The sequence below is a fragment of the Polyodon spathula genome, chromosome 5 (genome assembly GCF_017654505.1).
Source record: "Polyodon spathula isolate WHYD16114869_AA chromosome 5, ASM1765450v1, whole genome shotgun sequence".
Lineage (NCBI taxonomy): Eukaryota > Metazoa > Chordata > Actinopteri > Acipenseriformes > Polyodontidae > Polyodon > Polyodon spathula.
The window spans coordinates 50,112,658-50,132,250 of NC_054538.1; the positions used below are offsets into that span (position 1 = coordinate 50,112,658).

The 19,593-nt window shown below is 39.9% G+C and overlaps 1 protein-coding gene across 1 annotated transcript in view; it reads right to left on the minus strand.

Moving 5' to 3' along the window:
- The window catches only part of extl3 (exostosin-like glycosyltransferase 3), a 40,916-nt gene extending 21,630 nt beyond the window's left edge, over window positions 1-19,286 (minus strand). The window contains exon 1 of the mRNA XM_041250705.1: window positions 19,084-19,286. The gene's annotated coding sequence lies outside the window, so the exon portion shown is untranslated. The remainder of the gene's footprint in view (window positions 1-19,083) is intronic.
- Between the last annotated feature and the right edge of the window lie 307 nt (window positions 19,287-19,593).

A 19,593-nucleotide genomic window follows, 5' to 3' on the forward strand; every position in this document is an offset into this window, starting at 1 on the left:
TACTGTGGCTCTCAAAAGTATTCACCCCCCCTTGGACTTTTCCACATTTTGTTGTGTTACAACATGGAATCAAAATTGATTTAATTTAGAGTTTTTGCCACTGATCAACACAAAAAAGTCCATAATATCAAAGTGAAAAATAAAATCTACAAATTGTTCTAAATTAATTACAAATATAAAACAGAAAATAATTGATTGCATAAGTATTTACCCCCTTTACTATGACACACCTAAATAAGCTCTGGTGCAACCAATTGTCTTTAATTAGTTGAATGGAGTCCACCTGTGTGCAATTAAGGTGTTTCACATGATTTCAGGTTAAATACACCCATCTCTGGGAGGACCCACAGTTGGATAGTACATTTCCTAACAAAAATTACCTCATGAAGACAAAGGAACATTCAAAGCAGATCCAGAATAAGGTTCTTCAAAAAAGCACCTGTCAGGGGTAGGATATAAGAACATTTCCAAGGCACTGAATATCCCCGGAGCACAGTAAAGTCCATTATTAAGAAATGGAGAGAATATGGCACAACTGTGAATCTGTCTAGAACAGGCCGTCCTCAAAAACTGAGTATCCAGGCGAGAAGGGCACTAGTCAGGGAGGCCACCAAGAGCTGAGAGACACTGTGCATATGGGAAATTTAGCCCCGGTGCTTCACAAAACTGGTCTTATGGGAGTGTGGCAAAAAGAAAGCCATTGTTGGAAAAAGTAAATAAATAAAAAAAAACCTCACATCAAATCTCAGCTAGAGTTTGCCAGAAGGCATGTGGGAGACACCAAGTGGAAGAAGATTCTATGGTCTGATGAGACCAAAATAGAGCTTTTTGGCCTCAATGCTATGCGCTATGTTTGGCGCAAGCCTAACACCGCACATCATCCTGAGAACACCATCCCTACCATGAAGCATGGTGGTGGCAGCATCATGCTATGGTGATGCTTCTCTGCATCAGGGCTAAAAAGATCGTGACGATAGAGGGCAAAATGGATGCAGCAAAGTAGAGAGAAATCCTGGAGGAAAACCTGCTGAAGTCTGCAAGAGACCTGGGGCTTGGGAGAAGATTCATCTTCCTTCAGGACAATGACCCCAAACATACAGCCAAAGCCACACTGGAGTGGCTTAAAAACAAAAATGTCAATATCCTGGAGTGGCCCAGTCAAAGCCTGGACCTCAATCCAATTGAGAATATGTGGAAAGAGTTGAAAATTGCTGTTCACCAAAATGTCCCCATCCAACTTGACGGCGCTTGAGCAATTTTGCAAAGAAGAATGGGCAAAAATTGCAGTGTCCAGATGTGCAAAGCTGGTAGAGACTTATCATCTACCAAATATTGACTCAAGGGGGTGAATACTTATGCAGTCAATTATTTTCTGCTTTGTATTTGTAATTAATTTAGAACAATTTGTAGATTTTATTTTTCACTTTGACATTATGGACTTTTTTTTGTGTTGATCAGTTGCAAAAACTCCTGATTAAATCCATTCTGACTCCATGTTGTAACACAACAAAATGTGGAAAAGTCCAAGGGGGGTGAATACTTTTGAGAGCCACTGTACTGTTACATACTTTAAATGCACGTGAAGTGATTGTGAATCGCTGTGCCTAGATACAACTATATCACTATCACTACACAGACCCTTTTATATCCCATGCAGCAATATCCAAACACCAATATTAACATACCACATGCAACATAACACAAAATACACATAGGGGCGGAGCACACTGCCACAGTAGTTATAAAAATAGCATAAAACAAAAAAATAACATAAAATGTTATGCAATGTGAAAGTGCTTTGAGTGAAACAGAATTCAAAAGGCTCCGTCTGTCTGTTTTACTACAGATTTCTAAGTACAACCTACGCAGAAAACACACTTTTCAATTGTACCAGTGCATAAGCCACAGGCTGCCTTTTCACAACGGGCGCAGACATCAAAAGTTCTGTTTTTATTGCATTTAGCAACCTGGCACTGTCTTATTCCGTGTGCCAGTGAGCGCAGCGCTGGCTGAAGGTTGAGGGGCATTTGCCAGCCGTCTTTCGTGTCAATTATCAAAATGTTTCTGCCATATCTCCAGGGCTAGCTGCAAAATGAAGTCCCCAAGTGATTGTGTTGCTGGTGCATTCCTTGTACAAAACCAAAGTGTTGATGGCTGCCAGGTCCAAAACATTATATAAAAAACAGCCACATGTGACTACCACCTCTGAGAGAATACAGCCGTGCCATTTGATCCAGTATATCCACACCGTACTTTGTTGCATTTTACAATGCAAGTCTCTGGCTTTCGTTTAGCATAAGTCCCGACAGTCACTGATCTGTGCAGAGAGCTTAGAATACGCACATTATTTTTATGTTTTTGCAGCGTCACATTCAGGGTGGCACAGTCATTCTACCTGAGAAATGTAGTGTAAATAATAATAATAATAATAATAGTAATATATGGATGTGTAGAATGACTGTGTTTAAAGCACTCAGCAGGATTATAATACATTCTTTCACAATGACTTCGATTTTATTACAAAGCCAAGACTAAATTGTCGGCTATATTGTACAGATTTCAATATGCCACATAAACTGCGGGTCTGGTGGTTGAAGAAACAAGTGCTTATAAAACTTAATTTTTATGACTCTTCAGCTGAAACACCATATGGGTATTAAATTCAGATATTTAGTAACACTTAAGAATGGACATGCATGAGATATTCACATTAACTGAATGCTATTAACCTGGCTGTGTGTTAGATAAATCTCTGTTTGTTTTTATCACCTGATGTTTACGTTCCTTGTTACTTAAAAAAAAAAAAAATCACAGTACAATGACAGCTGCTTGTATTGACTACAAAACAGCATCAGCCGTATCCTTACATAAAATATAATTAGTTAAATATTTAGAACAACTAGTAATGTAATTCCAATTACAACAATTGATATACCTTTCATAAAATGTAGATATTTATTTTTTACCCTGCTCAACGATAAAACCACAAGCCTATACTTAACCCTTTCTCTGCTGAGGCCCTGGTGATGCCCTGTGCTACAAGCATTTTGTGAATTTGTGACTATCCTGTTTTACATCAAAATTACTATATACACTGAACAAAAATATGTAAGGTGTTTCATGAGCTGAAATAAAAGATCCCAGAAATTTTCCATATGCACAAAAAGCTTATTTCTCTCAAATTTTGGGCACAAATTTGTTTACATCCCTGTTCGTGAGCATTTCTCCTTTGCCAAGATAACACTATGCAACACAATTTTTGTTCCTGGGTAGTAAGTGTTATTTCCTAATTGCTTATGCCTCAAAAGTATAGAAAATGGCTATTATTCCCCACAGACTTTGCTTTTGTGACCAGGACAGTGATATTTTGAAATGTACCTATTTCCAATGAGAAAACGGTCTTTCCGTTCACATAAAGTCAGAAAAAAACACATGAATCCAAATTAACATGTATTTATACTAAAGTAATACAAAAATGACTACAAAAGATTTAGAAGCGAGTAGTTTTTCGGGATTTACAATTATACTGTAAATCACTTTCACGAATCAGCACCCAAATGTAGTCTCCCATCATGTTCTCATTATACTGTCCTTGGTAGCAGCGTTCAAAGTCCAGTATATCCTGGTGGAAGCGCTCGCCTTGCTCCTCCGAGTACGCTCCCATGTTCTCCTTGAATTTATCAAGATGAGCATCAAGAATATGAACTTTGAGGGACATCCTACAGCCCATTGTGCCGTAGTTCTTCACCAGAGTCTCAACCAGCTCTAGTTTTCGGCCTTGTGATTGCCCAGGAAGCCCCGAACCACTGTGACAAAGCTGTTCCAAGCAGCTTTCTCCTTACTAGTGAGCTTCTTGGGGAATTCATTGCACTCCAAGATCTTCTTTATCTGTGGTCCGAAGAAGACACCACCTTTGACCTTTGCCTCAGACAGCTTAGGGAAGAAGTCTTGAAGGTACTTGAAGGCTGCCGACTCCTTATCTAGAGCTCTGACAAATTGTTTCATAAGGCCCAATTTGATGTGCAGTGGTGGCATCAGCACCTTCCGGGGGTCCACCAGTGGCTCCCACTTGACGTTGTTCCTCCCTACAGAGAACTCGGTCCGCTGTGGCCAGTCCCGCCTGTGGTAGTGCGCCTTGGTGTCCCTGCTGTCCCAAAGGCAAAGATAGCAGGGAAACTTGGTAAAACCACCTTGGAGACCCATCAGGAATGCCAATTGCACGCTCCCTCAAAACTTAAGACATCTGTGGCATTGTGTTGCGTGACAAGGGAATGTCATGCTGGAACCTTCCATGCTGACTGCAGGAATGTCCACCAGAGTGGTTGCCAGAGAACTGAATGTTCATTTCTCTACCATAAGCCGCCTCCAACATTGTTTTAGAGAATTTGGCAGTATGTCCAACTGGCCTCACAACCGCAGACCACGTGTAACCACGCCAGCCCAAGACCTCCACATCCGGCTTTTTCACCTGTGGGATCGTCTGAGACCAGCCACCCGGACAGCTGATGAAACTGTGGGTTTGCACAACCGAAGAACTTCTGCACAAACTGTCAGAAACCATCTTAGGGAAGCTCATCTGCATGCTCGTCGTCCTCACCAGTGTCTTGACCTGACTGCAGTTCAGCATCGTAACCGACTTCAGTGGGCAAATGCTCACCTTCGATGGCCACTGGCTTCAACCGTACCTGGCAGATGGCAGACAGCGTGTATGGCGTCATGTGGGCGAGCAGTTTGCTGATGTCAACGTTGTGAACAGAGTTGCCCCAAGGTGGCGGTGGAGTTATGGTAATGGCACGCATAAGCTACGGACAATGAACACAACTGCATTTTATCGATGGCAATTTGAATGCACACAGATACCGTGACAAGATCCTGAGGCCCACTGTCATGCCATTCATCCACCGCCACCACCTCATGTTTCAGCATGATAATGCACGGCTCTATGTCACAAGGATCTGTACACAATTCCTGGAAGCTGAAAATGTCCCAGTTCTTCCATGGCCTGCATACTCACCAGACATGACACCCATTGAGCATGTTTGGGATGCTCTGGATCGACGTGCAAGACAGCGTGTTCCAGTTCCCGCCAATATCCAGCAACTTTGCACAGCCAGTGAAGAGGAGTGGGACAACATTCCACAGGACATCAACTCTATGCGAAGGAGATGTGTCACGCTGCATGAGGCAAATGGTGGTCACACCAGATACTGACTGGTTTTCTGATCCACGCCCCCTACCTTTTTTTTTTTTTTTTTTTTTTTTTTTTAAGGTATCTGTGACCAACAGATGTATATCTGTATTCCCAGTCATGTGAAATCCATAGATTAGGGCCTAATGAATTTATTTCAATTGACTGATTTCCTTATATTAACTGAAACTCAGTAAAACCTTTGAAATTGTTGCATGTTGCGTTTATATTAGGGCTGTCAAACGATTAAAATAATTAATCATGATTAAAATCGCATGATTTTCTGTAGTTATTTGCAATTTTTTTTAATGTGCTCAAATTTGGCCCTAAATAAACAATTTTCCAGCAGTGCATTATGTTAAAGGCATACAGTGTTTTATTGTAAAGGAAAGAAAAACAAAATAATCTGCATCAGAAATGTTTAAAGCATTTATTTTAGAACCAAAGTTCACTGTAATTTACAGCTTTTCATGCCCCCAATGTTAAAGTAGGCCTACTTCCTCTGAGCAATGTTTTCAAAATTAGAACACACGTGTGCTCTCTCTCTCTCTCTCTCTCTCTCACACACCCACCCACCCACTCACACACACACACACACACACCCCCGTCTCTCTCTCACACCTCTCTCTCGCTCTCTCACTCACCCCCCCCTCAGAGCATCCCTCAGTGGTTGCTGGTTTCTTTGCACAAAGTTGATCATTTCCAGAGTGGAATTCCATCTTGTTGTGATGTCGTGAGCAAGTGACTCCTCCTTTTGCCCATTTGCAACTTGCTGTGGTTCTAAATCTGCAGCGTTTGGTGGACTGTGTTTGAAATGCCCAACTACTTTTCGGCATTTGGCTAGGGCATTGTCAAACCCGCTGTTCTGTAGGGACACTGTGACTGACCTTTGCAGACTGTGCGCGGTGCAAGGCAGGATTTCAAAAGGCAAGTGTCTCGCACTGTCTGTTCCAAGTGTGGTAAACTCTGTTCAATGTTCCACTGCTTTGCTACATCAATGAAATGCTCAGCCCATGTTTCAGCACAGTGCCTCTTTTCTGTTTTCATGACGGTCAAAGCGTGTGAATGCAGTTTCCAATTGTCATCGATGTAGTGCACTGTAACCCCGAGGAAGTTGTGGTTACTCAGATGTCCAGTGGTCTCGTGTATCCTCGTAACAATGGTGGTTCTCGATGGCAAGTCATATGTTGAGTCGTTGCTAGCCCTCTCACTACTGCTTCCGGTGTCAACTGTGTAAATGATACGTCAGACTCGATGTACTTCGGTGATACACAAATTCACCCTTACAGTAGCTGCAAATAACTTTGCTTTTATCCAAAGACCCATCTGTAAGGGGTTTGTAATAAAACTGGCTGTTTAAAAGCCGTTTAGGAGCTTTCTCCATCAATCCAGCTTGCTTCGTCAGCAAAGCTATATCTACATTCAAGCAGTCGGTTGACAAACAAGCACGAGCGCGTGGAATTGTATTTGAACGATGGATGGTTCTAAGGCTCAAAAAAGAAAATGTGTTAATTACGACAAAAAAGAATTAACGGCGTTAAGCATTTAAAATGAATCGGACGTGTTAACGCGTTAACTCTGACAGCCCCAGTTTATATTTTTGTTCAGTATATGTTCCTTTTCAGATACCCCTGTCAAACCATATATATATATATATATATATTTTTTGGTCAGACTCTGTTTCTATAGGCGCCAACTTTTTGCGGTTTATTTGGTTACATCACCACAAAATACATCTATTGTAAAAAATAAATAAATAAATAAATAAATAACTTTTGATGTGTCTATGTGGAAATAGGTGCATTGGTTTTGGGGGGTTAACATGCTAACAGACACCAGGCCCTTTGACCTGCTTAGCACAGGGGAAGTGGTTTCTTGGATGTGACCAGGTAAGAGAGAGAGAGAGAGAGAGAGAGAGAGAGAGAGAGAGAGAGAGAGAGAGAGAGAGAGAGAGAGAGAGAGAGAGAGAGAGAGAGAGAGAGAGAGAGAGAGAGAGAGAGAGAGAGAGAGAGAGAGAGAGAGAGAGAGAGAGAGAGAGAGAGAGAGAGAGAGAGAGAGAGAGAGAGTTTTGCATTGAACTTTTAACTTAAGTTTTTATTTTTAACATTTATTCTTTTTTTGGAAAAAATTGCGCTACTGGATTTAATTGAACTAAAGAGTTTTTTTTTTTTTTTTTTTAAATTCACTTGTTTTTAATTAAAAGGGGGTTAAAAGACCTAAATACCAAAAGGAAATACTGCTTTAAACTGTTATTGCATATTGTTACAAAGGAGGTTATGATTAATTCATTATTTGTCAAACTACTGAAATACTATAACTTGTTTGAGTTCAGAGTTATTATTAAATTTTGGGATTAATAAGCTATGAGTATTATTTGGTTTAGGTATACAGTAATACCTCACTATTACAGACACCGGTATGCTGTACATTTGTATATGCATAACACAATGTATGTCCCCAAATAATATCTAATTTAGTCTGATGCTTGGTCACTATGAACTGCATGATCCAAAGAGACAAACTTTACACTAAACCAAAGACAGGACAAAAATAAACAAAAGAACAGATACAAGTAGCCAACTAAAATGAAGAAGGCTACAAGATTAAAATATGGCATATAAAGCAGGAGTTTAAACTAACTGCGATCAATCATTTGGAAAAGGGGCGAGAAGCTTTCAGAATATTATTATTATTATTATTATTATTATTATTATTATTATCATTATTAGTAGCTGCAAGCAGCAATGACCGGGGGCCAAGTGCCAGACCTATTGACCTATGACCATATTTCCCCTGTGACATAGCACCCCATTGGTCTCTACTAGTCTGTTAACTTTGAAGACTGTACTATATTCTACCATCGATTAATAGTACAATACAGGGCTTGAATTTCATTTTTGTGGGCTGGGGTGGTTTCCCCCATTATGCTGCAGCCAATGGGGGGGGGGGGATTCCAAAATTTTAGGGGCAATGGCAAACCACCATTGAACCTCAATATGAAATGAACATGGGACCACACGGGACGGGACGGGACGGGACGGGACGGAGTGAACTTCTAAGCTTTCCAAAGATACCGCCCCTTTCAGTCTAAATGACGGAGCAAAACAAAACCTAGCTGTTAACTCTCACGGAGTTTCCATGCATTTTTTTTTTTTTTTTTTTTTTTTTTTAAACTCAGACATTTCTCGTGTAAACACGAGAAAATCTCTCGTGTAAAATGCTTTTTTGGGTTTCCGTTCACTCAGTTTATTTTACTCGAGTAAACCAGGCTTTTCACCCGACGTCATGCAAATGAATGGGAAAGGTGGAGGTTGATATTTAAATTAGCTATGTGTAAAGTACTTGTGCTGTTTTTGAAGATTACTAGTGAAATTTTGTGAAAATGTGGTTTCCATGCGCACAGAACTGGTACATGAGTGAATCTAAGCTGATGTAATAAAGCAAAATACCTTGTGCCTGGTTGGTTAATAATGTGTTTTACTGCTCTTGCCCTAATTGTTTTTCAATTTATTATAATATTATAATATATCATAATATTGGGGTATTTGTCGTTAGTAGGAAGGAAGAATTCAACACCACGCTTGGGCAAATACATGTAGTGGGCACTTGAAAGGGAGGTGGCGGATACTGATGAAACGGACTGAAGTGCAGCATTAGTTCATTCCCAACATTGCCACTGCCTGCTGTATCCTGCACAAACTCTTGTCAACAGCAAAATGAGGTGTTCAGGAATCAGTGGCTGCCTGTGAGACAGACAGGGAAGGTTACCAGTGTTACCAAGTCTCACAAGAAAAAAAAAAGCGACACTGCCTTTTTTAAAACAAGCGAACCCATGTTAGAGTGGGCGTTTATTTGTTCCAACCAGGGATGGGTCAGTATACAGGTTTTTCAGTTTACTGCGGTTTAGGTACATTACGGTATTAATACTGTTTCTTTTATTCTAAACCACAATTATCATAATTCGGTCATACACTGGTGTCACAAAGACGGCTGTAGTGGGTGTCGTCAGACCAGAACCAGGAACCAACAAATGAACAACAGAGAGGTAGAGTTTGGTGAAACTGAGCGATTGTTTTTGCTCAGCATTTAACAACTGAACGACAGAAAACAAAAGGTTGTAAAGATAAACAAAACACAGGACTGGGCACTTTAGCCAAAACAAAGAAACAAACAAAATGGACTACACAGACAAACACGGTGTGCTGATATTATGATTTACTTTAACTATTCTGTGGCGGAGTGTTCCGCCCCTTTGTTTACTATTGTTATGATCTGTATTAGTGATCTTCCAGGTTATAGTTTTTATTTTTGGAAACCTCGTGGGGATGCGTGACTGATCGGCTACTGATTGTTTAGCTATCTGCCATCGCTGCTGCTAGCTGCCGTCCTGAGGGTCCGTTGCTGCGACCGTCGCCGGCTCTGCTTCTCCTGGGTTTGCTGGAACTACTTCGCCTGGGCTTGCTGTCAGCCCTGCTTTTCCGCAGGAAATACTGTGGCCAGAGCCTAACAAGGGGGAGCTGCTGGCTATGAAGAAGGAGGGACGAGGAGACCACCTCCCCCCGCAGCACTTTCGCTGCAGGGAATTTGGTGGCCGGAGCCCCACAAGGGGGAGCTGCTGGCTACAGAGAAGGGGAAAGAAGGTCAGGAGACCACCCCCACAGACAGCCGGGCGACGACCAGGATTGCCTTGGTCGGAGAAGCAAGCCTGTGTACATTCGGCCTGGCCACTACAACTGTTGGGGTGGGAGAAGGACCTCCCACCGTGGCTGCCACCTTTGGCTCATTGCTGTCCCTGTTCCTGGGCCGGGACTATAAACCGGGACCTGGGGGACTAAAGGTGGAGGTGGCGGAGTGTCCCGCCCCTTTGTTTATTATTGTTATGATTTGTGTTAATGCGATGGCGAAAGCCGTCCGATGATAATAATAATAATAAGAAGAAGAAGAAGAAGAAAAAGAAGAAACATAAAATAATAATAATAATAATAATAATAATAATAATAATAATAATAATAATAATAATAATAATATTTGTTATTATTATTATTATTATTATTGTTACCTATTGTTTGGCCGGACAAACGAGACGTTGTCCGCCAGGTTATAGTTTTTATTTTGGAGACCTTGTGGGGCTGCGTCAGCTACAGCTGATCAGCTACTGATTGTTTAGCTAGCTGACTTATTTAATCCCGTGCAGAATTTGACCGAGGAATAATTCAATAATTAATAGCTAGTTTAATCCCTTGGTCACAAATTATAAAAGGCTGCAGCTGTCTGCGCTCAGGGGTGGAGAGGAGTTCAGTGTTCAACGAGAGAGGAGACCGGAGGTAACAATTGCTAGAGGTGCAGATTCTAAAACCAGCACGATACTTGTAATTTGGAATTATTTGTTTGGCCAATGCGCCCTTTGTTTTGTGTGTGTTTTTTTTGTTTATGTCTTTTACTTGTGTATTAATAAATATACTGAGCGCCACAACTCAGTTTTCACCGGCAGTCCTTGTTGTGGAGTGCGACGTCACCCCTGTGAAGCCATCCTGCTCACATATTCTTATTACCTCCATCTCCAATCCCGTTCTCCACTCAGCGAACACATAACCCCGACTGAGTCAAAACATGCTGCTTCTATGCAGCTGTACTGAGACTTGATTGCTAATCAATCATTCAATTGGAGTCTCGGTACAACTGCATGTGAATTAATGAAGTGCAATTCCCTGTGCTCACATAGTATTACATTTTACCTGCACGTGAAGTGCTGTGCAATCCTTGTGCCTAGATACAAATATACATTTTAAACACTGGTGAGCATACCCCATATTACATCCCACGTACCAATGACTATACACCAACATTAACACACTACACGTAACATACAACACCGAAATACACACAGGGGCTGAGAAACACTGCCACATATCCCCCCCTTGAGCGTTGCACACATGGCCTCAATGGCCACCTCTCCCCTTAAAATCCCAAAAGTCTCGCCGGCTGCTCTTGTCTGCCATCTTTCTGAGGACACACAGAGCTTTTAGAGAAATGCCTTCTCCAAACCTTGCAGTTCAGCACACATTTTCAAAGTGCTATATTTGTCTGGATTATCAACAGACAGTTTAAAGCATAGATAAACATTAACTTTATTGTAAAATTATACATACCATGGATTTAGTACATTATATATATATATATATATATATATATATATATATATATATATTTTTTTTTTTTTTTTAATAATGGATTTATTTATTTAATATAGCGTGGACAACGCTGTTCACGGTTTCATTGTATAATGATAAAATGTTGTTCGCCTCTGCTAACAAGATGGCAGTGGTTATCTGAATTACGATTAGCAGGTCACTCGTGATCTTTGCATCGTCCCTTTGGTTCACAGCCGCAGCCAGCCTCCCGCAATAACATTTCAAAGCTGCGCTGGGCTCTGCAGAATCTGCGCAGATTTCTGTGGGTGCTGAGTGATGTCTACAGCGCATCTCCCAGATTCTGTGCAGCACTGCAGAACTGTGGAAATCTGCGCTAAAAGAACACGATTGATGTCTCAAACAAAACTAGCAGACCCACGACTGCTGCAGGATAGCCTACTTATTATCAATGTAGTTTTGTTTAAACTAGTTGTAACAGTATATAAATTTTCTTAAGTGAAGAATTTTTTTTTTTCTTAAACAAACTCAACATGTGTAATAATCATTGGAAGCTTACTTGTGCAATGTCGTAAATGTAAATCCAAGAACACGTTTTAGTATTAAAATACTTTTTTTGATATACATATTTTATTTATCCGGTTGAAAAAAATAAATGACTCATCTCTGCTCTTAAATAATAACCTGTACGGGTACATGTTTATGTTTTAAGCAAAAGACTGATAATTTCCCAATTCTGTTTGCCTTCAGCTAAACAAAGTATCTATTTATTTATTTAATTTTATATGTTAAAATGTTTTAACAAATGACAGCACCACGTTATTTCGAGAAAATAATACTAGCTCTTAATACTGTTGTAGTTTAACATTGAGAGTGTACAACTAGTTTTTTTTATTATTATTATTATTATTATGATTGTCTTTATAAAAAAGAAATGTACCAAGTAATTTGGTATTAATACTAAATACCAAATGTTTAAATCATTCCATGAAAGGAAGTGTGTTTTGTTGGTTTTATTTTTGTGAATTACAGTAATTTAAATGATTTACATTAGTCTTTCTTCATTTGAGTATTTATTTGATAACTTATATATATCGCACTGTACACTGCGATATCAAGGTTACCACAGTATTTTTTGTAACGGTTATCATACCGTGCAAATTCCATACCGTCCCATCCCTAGTTCTAACCAGCAACTCTCAAAAACATGCCCAATTCTACTTATTATAAGCAGACTTGGCAACTGTGAAGGTTACCCCAGCTGTCAGTTTCAACTGGACAGCAGCGATCTGAGGAGGCTCGTGCTGTCAGAGTCTGCCCTTTCTTTTAAAGTTGTTTTGGATTTACTGTTGTGTTAAATATTAATGATGCAAAGAAATAAAACAGTCAATGCATTCATTTGCAGTTTTACTTAGTCAGTTCTGAGAGAGCATCAACAACTTGTTGGATTTTGTTGTGCTGTTTTGGGCGATCAAGCTGGCTCATAACATCTAGTTCAACTATATTTACTAACGTGGAGGGTAGACATGCTTTGTCTTTGGACATAGCTGGGATAAAAAAAAAAAAAGGGCAGGAATTAATTCAGTTAGCCATTTAAGCAGAAAGGGTATTCTCAAACAGCTACATTAATACTATAACAAGGTCATAACGCACTTCATGGTAAGGGGGTTTATACAGAACTGTAAACCCACAAAAGACATACAACACAACAGACCAGACAGCAGAAAACAAAAAAAAGAAAAAAAAACACCCACATTATCATTAAGGTGAACTATACCACTGCTAACCAAAAATCGCCCATCAGCCACTACTTTCTGCCGTCTTGGAATCCATAGTAACAACTGACCTGCTCCCATGCAATATTTATAGTTAAGTATAAACACGCTCATTAATATTTACACATGAAATGCGGGTTTCCATGTGAAACTGGGCGTGGATTTTATTGTACATTTTGTCATTTACACAAATAAATGAGATTTACCCTATCCTTCCCTTTGGCCGTTTTTCTTCAGCCACAAACCTGATTTACCCGAGTAATTCTCCTAAATGGGCATGCACATCGCCACTTCAAGTGTAAATTGACAAGCATGAAAACCCCATGTCTGTCATATGATGAGAGGCTTAACTTAGGGCTTCCGGCTAGGAGCGTCGCATACACACAATGAATAAGTCTTTGGAAAGCCCAGAGTCTGTACTTTTAAACAAACCAGGCAGGAGGCTTTTAAGGTGCACACGTAACTTTCGGTGCGCTGGCGCCCCAAAATGAATGGGTCTGAGTTTATCACCCTGGGCAGGTGTACTGCTCCCAGGCAGAGGAAGTGATTGTGAGCCCAGAGTAACAGCTTGCGGGCCACTCGATGGAGACTAGGAGACCAGAGGCCGTCCTGGTGTTTTATATAAGCCACCACAGTAGTGTTGTCCATCCAGACAAAAACGTGTCTCCCTTGAAGTGTCTCCAAGAAAATCTGCAAGGTTAGAAACACTGCCTGTAACTCGAAAATATTTATACGGAGACCCTGCCACAGGGGTTTCCATACACCTTGCACTACCCTGCTACTCAACACCGCACCCCAGCTGAGGCTGGACGTGTCCCTGGCGATGACCTCCCTTCACCTGTCGCTGCCCAGTGCTATGCCTAAGCGCAGGTGAGCAGGTTGAGTCCACTAAGAAAGCACCTTCACACTGTCAGCAGACGGCCTAGGTTCAATGCACATGCTCTCTCTCCAAGCCTGGTCCAAAAGCAGGGTTTTTTGGACGAAGATCGCTCCACAGAGCTCAAGGAAGTCGCTTTTCCAACGTGCAGAAAAGGACGCACAGAACTCGTAAGAGTTGTGGTTGATGGAGTGCCTCCTTGGAATGCTCTGGATCCAAGCAGGCAATGCACCTGCTGCATCTGTCCTCCATGGGGAGACCAGTCTTGCGTAGATCGCAAGAATGAAAACACGGCATAGTGTAACAGCAGTGGTGTAAAACAACAACTCAGCTGTAAAACTATAATGGTACTTACGGCAACAAGTACAATCTACAATACAGTAACCAAAAATGTACCTTGCCAGCAACAATGCTGCCTGTGACAGGCAATAACACCTTAAAGTTAATCAGGTATAGTACCCTAAGAGGGTGACCTTAACTGCTTTGATACTTGAGTAAAAACTGAGAAACAAATTGTTAAAACTGTTAATTTAATATATGTTTCGTTAAAAAACAATTTTATATTTAAACTTCAAAACGAAGAACGCCCGAGAGATAACACAAGTAGATTATTCAATCCCAGGGAAGGGGGCAACGGAGTCGCCGGCCACTGGGGAACTGACAAAAAACCACGGCTGAGTGCACAATACGTGTAAGTAGCAATTACTATCAGCACATAATAATTAAAACCACATAAACTGCATCATTACGCAAGCGAAAAGTAGTTATAGATAACTTTGATACTTAACTGTTCGTAGTCTCCTTAGACTCAGATAGAATTAAAGGAAAAATGATGGCGAGATCTGTGTGTGCAGTCTACTTATGCCCTCGGGATTGGATACGACTGCGTCACAGGCTCTGACGAGCAGTCTTTGTTATATCTATTCAGGTTACAGGGTCTTTAAATACCCATAAGGTAATGGTTACATTTTGTACTTGATAGGGAATTGGTCACACACAAACGCAATTTGTAAAAACTAACACTTTTTCCTTCAACAAAACATATTGCATTTTGGAATAGACACATGGTCAGCGGGAATAAAAAATAAAATGCTCAATTCATTCAGATTGGCGCTTTTGCAGTAATGAACTCAGGACAGGAGGGGGAATTTCGCAGCCACTCTGGCAGTAAGATCCCAATGTTCAGTTTTTGTATTAACTTAACAGCACAGTATTTTCAATGATACCTGGTAACGTATCTACTGTTTCTTTAATCTGAGTGAACGAATGTGTACCTCAATTTTTTCCACACTATACAGCTTCCAAAATCACTTTTCAATCAATAAAAAGCATTGAAAAAAAACAAATTATTTTTCACTCATTTGCAATGTAAATAACTCCCCCTCACTCCCATATTATTTTTGAATAAAGAAAAATGTATGTGTGAGAGGGCAAAAGCCCTGCACGTGTAAATAATGTATTGTGTATATGTAGTTTAAATACAATATTGAATTCAAGTGTGTATTACATATGGTAGGTTTTTGCAGTTGTAAATTAATTTGGAATGTCTTGAATTTAAGTTTGGCAGGGATGGGTTTAAATCCAACTCTGCCAAATCCATGTGTTGAATGTGGCTGGGGCTTAATTGACTAACTGATGATCAATTAAACCCAGCCACATGGTATAAAAAAGCCAGTTCTTTTGGTTCTAGTTCCAGCAAGCGTGCAGCCTCACTACTGTGTGGCGCGCCAGGGTGAATGAGTTGTGTAGGGATTAAATTTTGGGAATTTGGTCATACAACAGTTTATTTTAGTGTGTCACAGACTAGGTTCTGGAGTGTGACCTCCCTTTTAGTGGGAGCAGCGCTAAGCCAGTGTTTGGCAAACTTGTGTTTTTAGCTGTTATCTCACCTTTTGGTTTTGCATTTTTTGAGTTATTTAGATTATACGCTGTCTGTGTATGTCCTCCTGCACTAGTGCTATTGTTGCTGGTACCCTAGTGGCGGCCACCTGTCACTGCAACTTTGTTTACTTGAATAAAACCTAGACGCCTGAGTGGCGTGGTCAGCTGCATCCCTCTGTCTCTCACATCATTCAGCGGACACCCAGAACAAAATTAGCAGGTACTAAGACCCCCTATTACAGTATGTTAAACTCAAAACCCATATTCCCAACCTTCATGAGTGTGTTACGTAAGCAATAAGGCACAACAGGGTGTGTGATATACACCCTGGTGTGTTGCAATCACGAGGCGAAGCAGCCCGGGGGGTGGTGATATTAGAGTATACCCTTATTCCTTATTGCGCTTATAAAATGGGTTAACAAACTAAATTGAAAAAAAAAGTTTAAAACATTTTTAATTAACAGAAAAGTCATTTTTTTAAAAAATATACTTCTGTCTAAAAATGAGCTTATAGTTCCATATAACAAAAAAAAAAATGAAACCAGGAATTTATTAATGAAAAAAAAGCAATTTATAGGTGTTGAATTGAACACTGCCATTGAAAGTGCTGTTTCTGTATTTGAGTTGTTATACTTCTTGACAAATGAGACTGCCTTTAAATCATGCAGACCCTTACTCAGTTAAATCATGCAGACCAACAACAGTATCAGGTGAAAGGGCTGTTTTTTTAATTTAATTATTAATTAAATTTTTTATGTTTTTAAATCGTCCTTTATCCGGGGTAACAACAGGAGGTATCCATACCAGATTTTTGCTATCTCTTCACAGTGGAGAGAAAGAAGTCATTTGATGGAATTATTTATCAAACAGACTTTGTAGTTTACAGCTGGAAACACTGAGAACTACTGGGTCTGTGTTATGAAACAATTTAAAACAATGATGGGTACAGCAGATGTGAGGATACCATTGTACCTGGACAAATTAAAAAGCTACAGCAAGAACTGTCGAGATGCATTTGGGTCATTCCACGACAACTGAACCAGAAAAGGGCCATTTTGTTGTCCAACCGTCTCAGACTTTGCTAAAAAAATTCACCTGGGGGGTTTCGGGCCTGCAGAGTTCAGAAATGCTAATCTTTATTTTCATGATCCTGCTTTTTAAACGCCATCTGGGTATTTAATACATATTTAGGAAAAGTCATAAATGGACAACAGCATAACTTTCAGACACGCAAAGTATTTTAAATTTGAAAACATCAAACCGTCAAAATGATTGCCATGGCGGTTCTAGTGTTAAAGCAAATGTTTCTTCACCCCTGCTGCAATATGACTCATGGTACATGTCAATCAACAAAAATATGACTAAACTGAATAAACAGAAATGTTCCCTGCAGAAGTGAAACCTTCATGCAGATGTGACCGTTTGTTATTGTGTCTGCTTGCGAGCGGCCATCATGCATTTTGTCTCACTTGACCCAGGTACGTGTTTTTACACTATGCTGGATTGTTACCTGTGTAGCCAGAACCCAGGTCGTGCCCCGGTTAGGAGTGCCAGTGTGAAAGGGGCTATACTGTTGAAATAAAACCAAGGTCAAGAACAAGGTTTTCAGGGATAATAGTGCTACTATGAAAGCATGTTGCCTCTATTTTTGCTGTAAACATAGCCATTATCCCATGGTTTTGTGTCTTCTCTAAAAAGATGGTCTACATGGTGGATGGTAAGGGTAGGAATGTCCCTTTGTGTTAGCAGCTCGGTAGAGATAAAACTAGTGCTGCAATTGATCTTGCAGTAATAAAATGTATTGGAATTTAGGAAAATATTCTTTAAAAAATATTTAATAGCCCATCTACAAGTTTACCTTAGGTGAGGACGGCAGCCCCGTGATGAAAAACACAAATATATGCAATTAATTAGTAAAACTCACCGCTTTCTGATAACGTTCCAGAATTTTTTTGGTTTTTGTTTTATTTATTTTTTAAGTGCCTTCCTATTGGGTTAACATTAGCTGTTCTCTGTTTTGTGCAGTATAGTGTCAGACACTAGTTTGGTGGTAATCAGGTCCTTTTGAATGCTTCACGAAATGTTTTCCTATATTGTTATAACTTAATTGTAATAACTTAATAAGATACATCTAAAAGACTGAATACATACTTTACTGAAAATGCTCAGAGAAGAACTGTCCATTATATTATCTGTTCTGTCACTCTGCTATTTACATCAAGCATGTATTTTTTATTTAATTTCATTGCCAAAAATACCAAAATATAAGGATGTACATCGTGATAAAGCTTCATTGCAGTACATCTACAGGGATGTGAAACCAGTGGACAACCCCTCTTACACTTTGATAGCTGTTATACCCTAAATAATTAGTAGGGTAAAGGGTTAAGCAGGATAAAAACTGTATCTTATTCATATATACGGACAGTATATAAGCACTGCATGACGAGCGAGACATGTTGAGATTTACATTTACAATGCCTATGCTTGGTGTCAACGCTTTGCAAGCACATTTTACAAATAGTCATTTTAAAAATCAAGATCATATGACTCATAGACAGAACATTTCACAGTACTAAATCTACGACAACTATAAGCTGAATATAGCTAACATGTGGTATTATAACAATTTTTCTGACAGCGTAATGAATCACCAAGTTGCATATTTGGAGTCGACATATATATTTAAAAAGTTGCAGGTCAGAGACTAATCTGTTGAGAAAAAACTACAAAACATGTCGTACAAAATGTATCTTGGTTGTATTTTATAATAATAAAAAATCCCATTAACGGAAAACGTGTTTATTTTTGTTTTTTTGAGTAATGGGAACAAATGTACAAATGAGATAACAATTATTATTTACTCAATATAACAAAGGATGGGAAATCCCCAAAGCTATGTAAACAGGCATTCACAACTGTACTGCTTGCGACGGAACTGGAAATATGTGAAAGAGATGTCAGTAAAATGGCAGCATGCGATTTTGTGCAGCAAGAATATAACATTAGGTTTATAGAATCTAAAAAATATATCTAAGTGAATAAGCTGCAAAACATATTTTCAATATAAAACAACATGAGTGTGTAACCTGAATGTAACAATTCCCCAAACAGAACAACACTGTGGAAAAAGCAGAGGGCCATATTTGGCTAATTTCACACTGAAAACATACCAACCAAGCAAAAAGCACTGACAAAATTCGACTCACTCACCGAAAATATTTTCGTCCGGGTAATCCAATGTAAAACACGTCCAACTTGTGAAACACTGCATGCGTCATATATCTGATCTATTCAATTATTTGTTCGTTGATTTACTGTGCCTGTGATTAAATCTGGTACCTAGCAAAGCCTATGTGCAGATCTCCAGCTGCATTGTTGGAGGAGGGCTGGCCTGGTTTAGGCAAAGGCTCCTGCCGATGCATTCTGGGTACCTGGCACGCAGACCCCCCCTTCCTGGTAAGAGAGGTACTGCACAATCTCAATCTCTGGCGCCAGATCGCACCGGTGTGGTGTTAGAATGTGGTACAGGTACCAAAGCTTGAACTGTGTAATGTCAGAAATAGTACGGTTAGGTTTTGGTACTTGTGCAATCGATTGTTATCTGATCGCTGTTTTCACTATTGTCAAAAATATGTACATCAAGAGGCTGTGTGGTCCAGTGGTTAAAAAAAATAGGTTTATAACCCGGAGTTCTGCAGTTCTAATCCCAGCTCAGCCAAG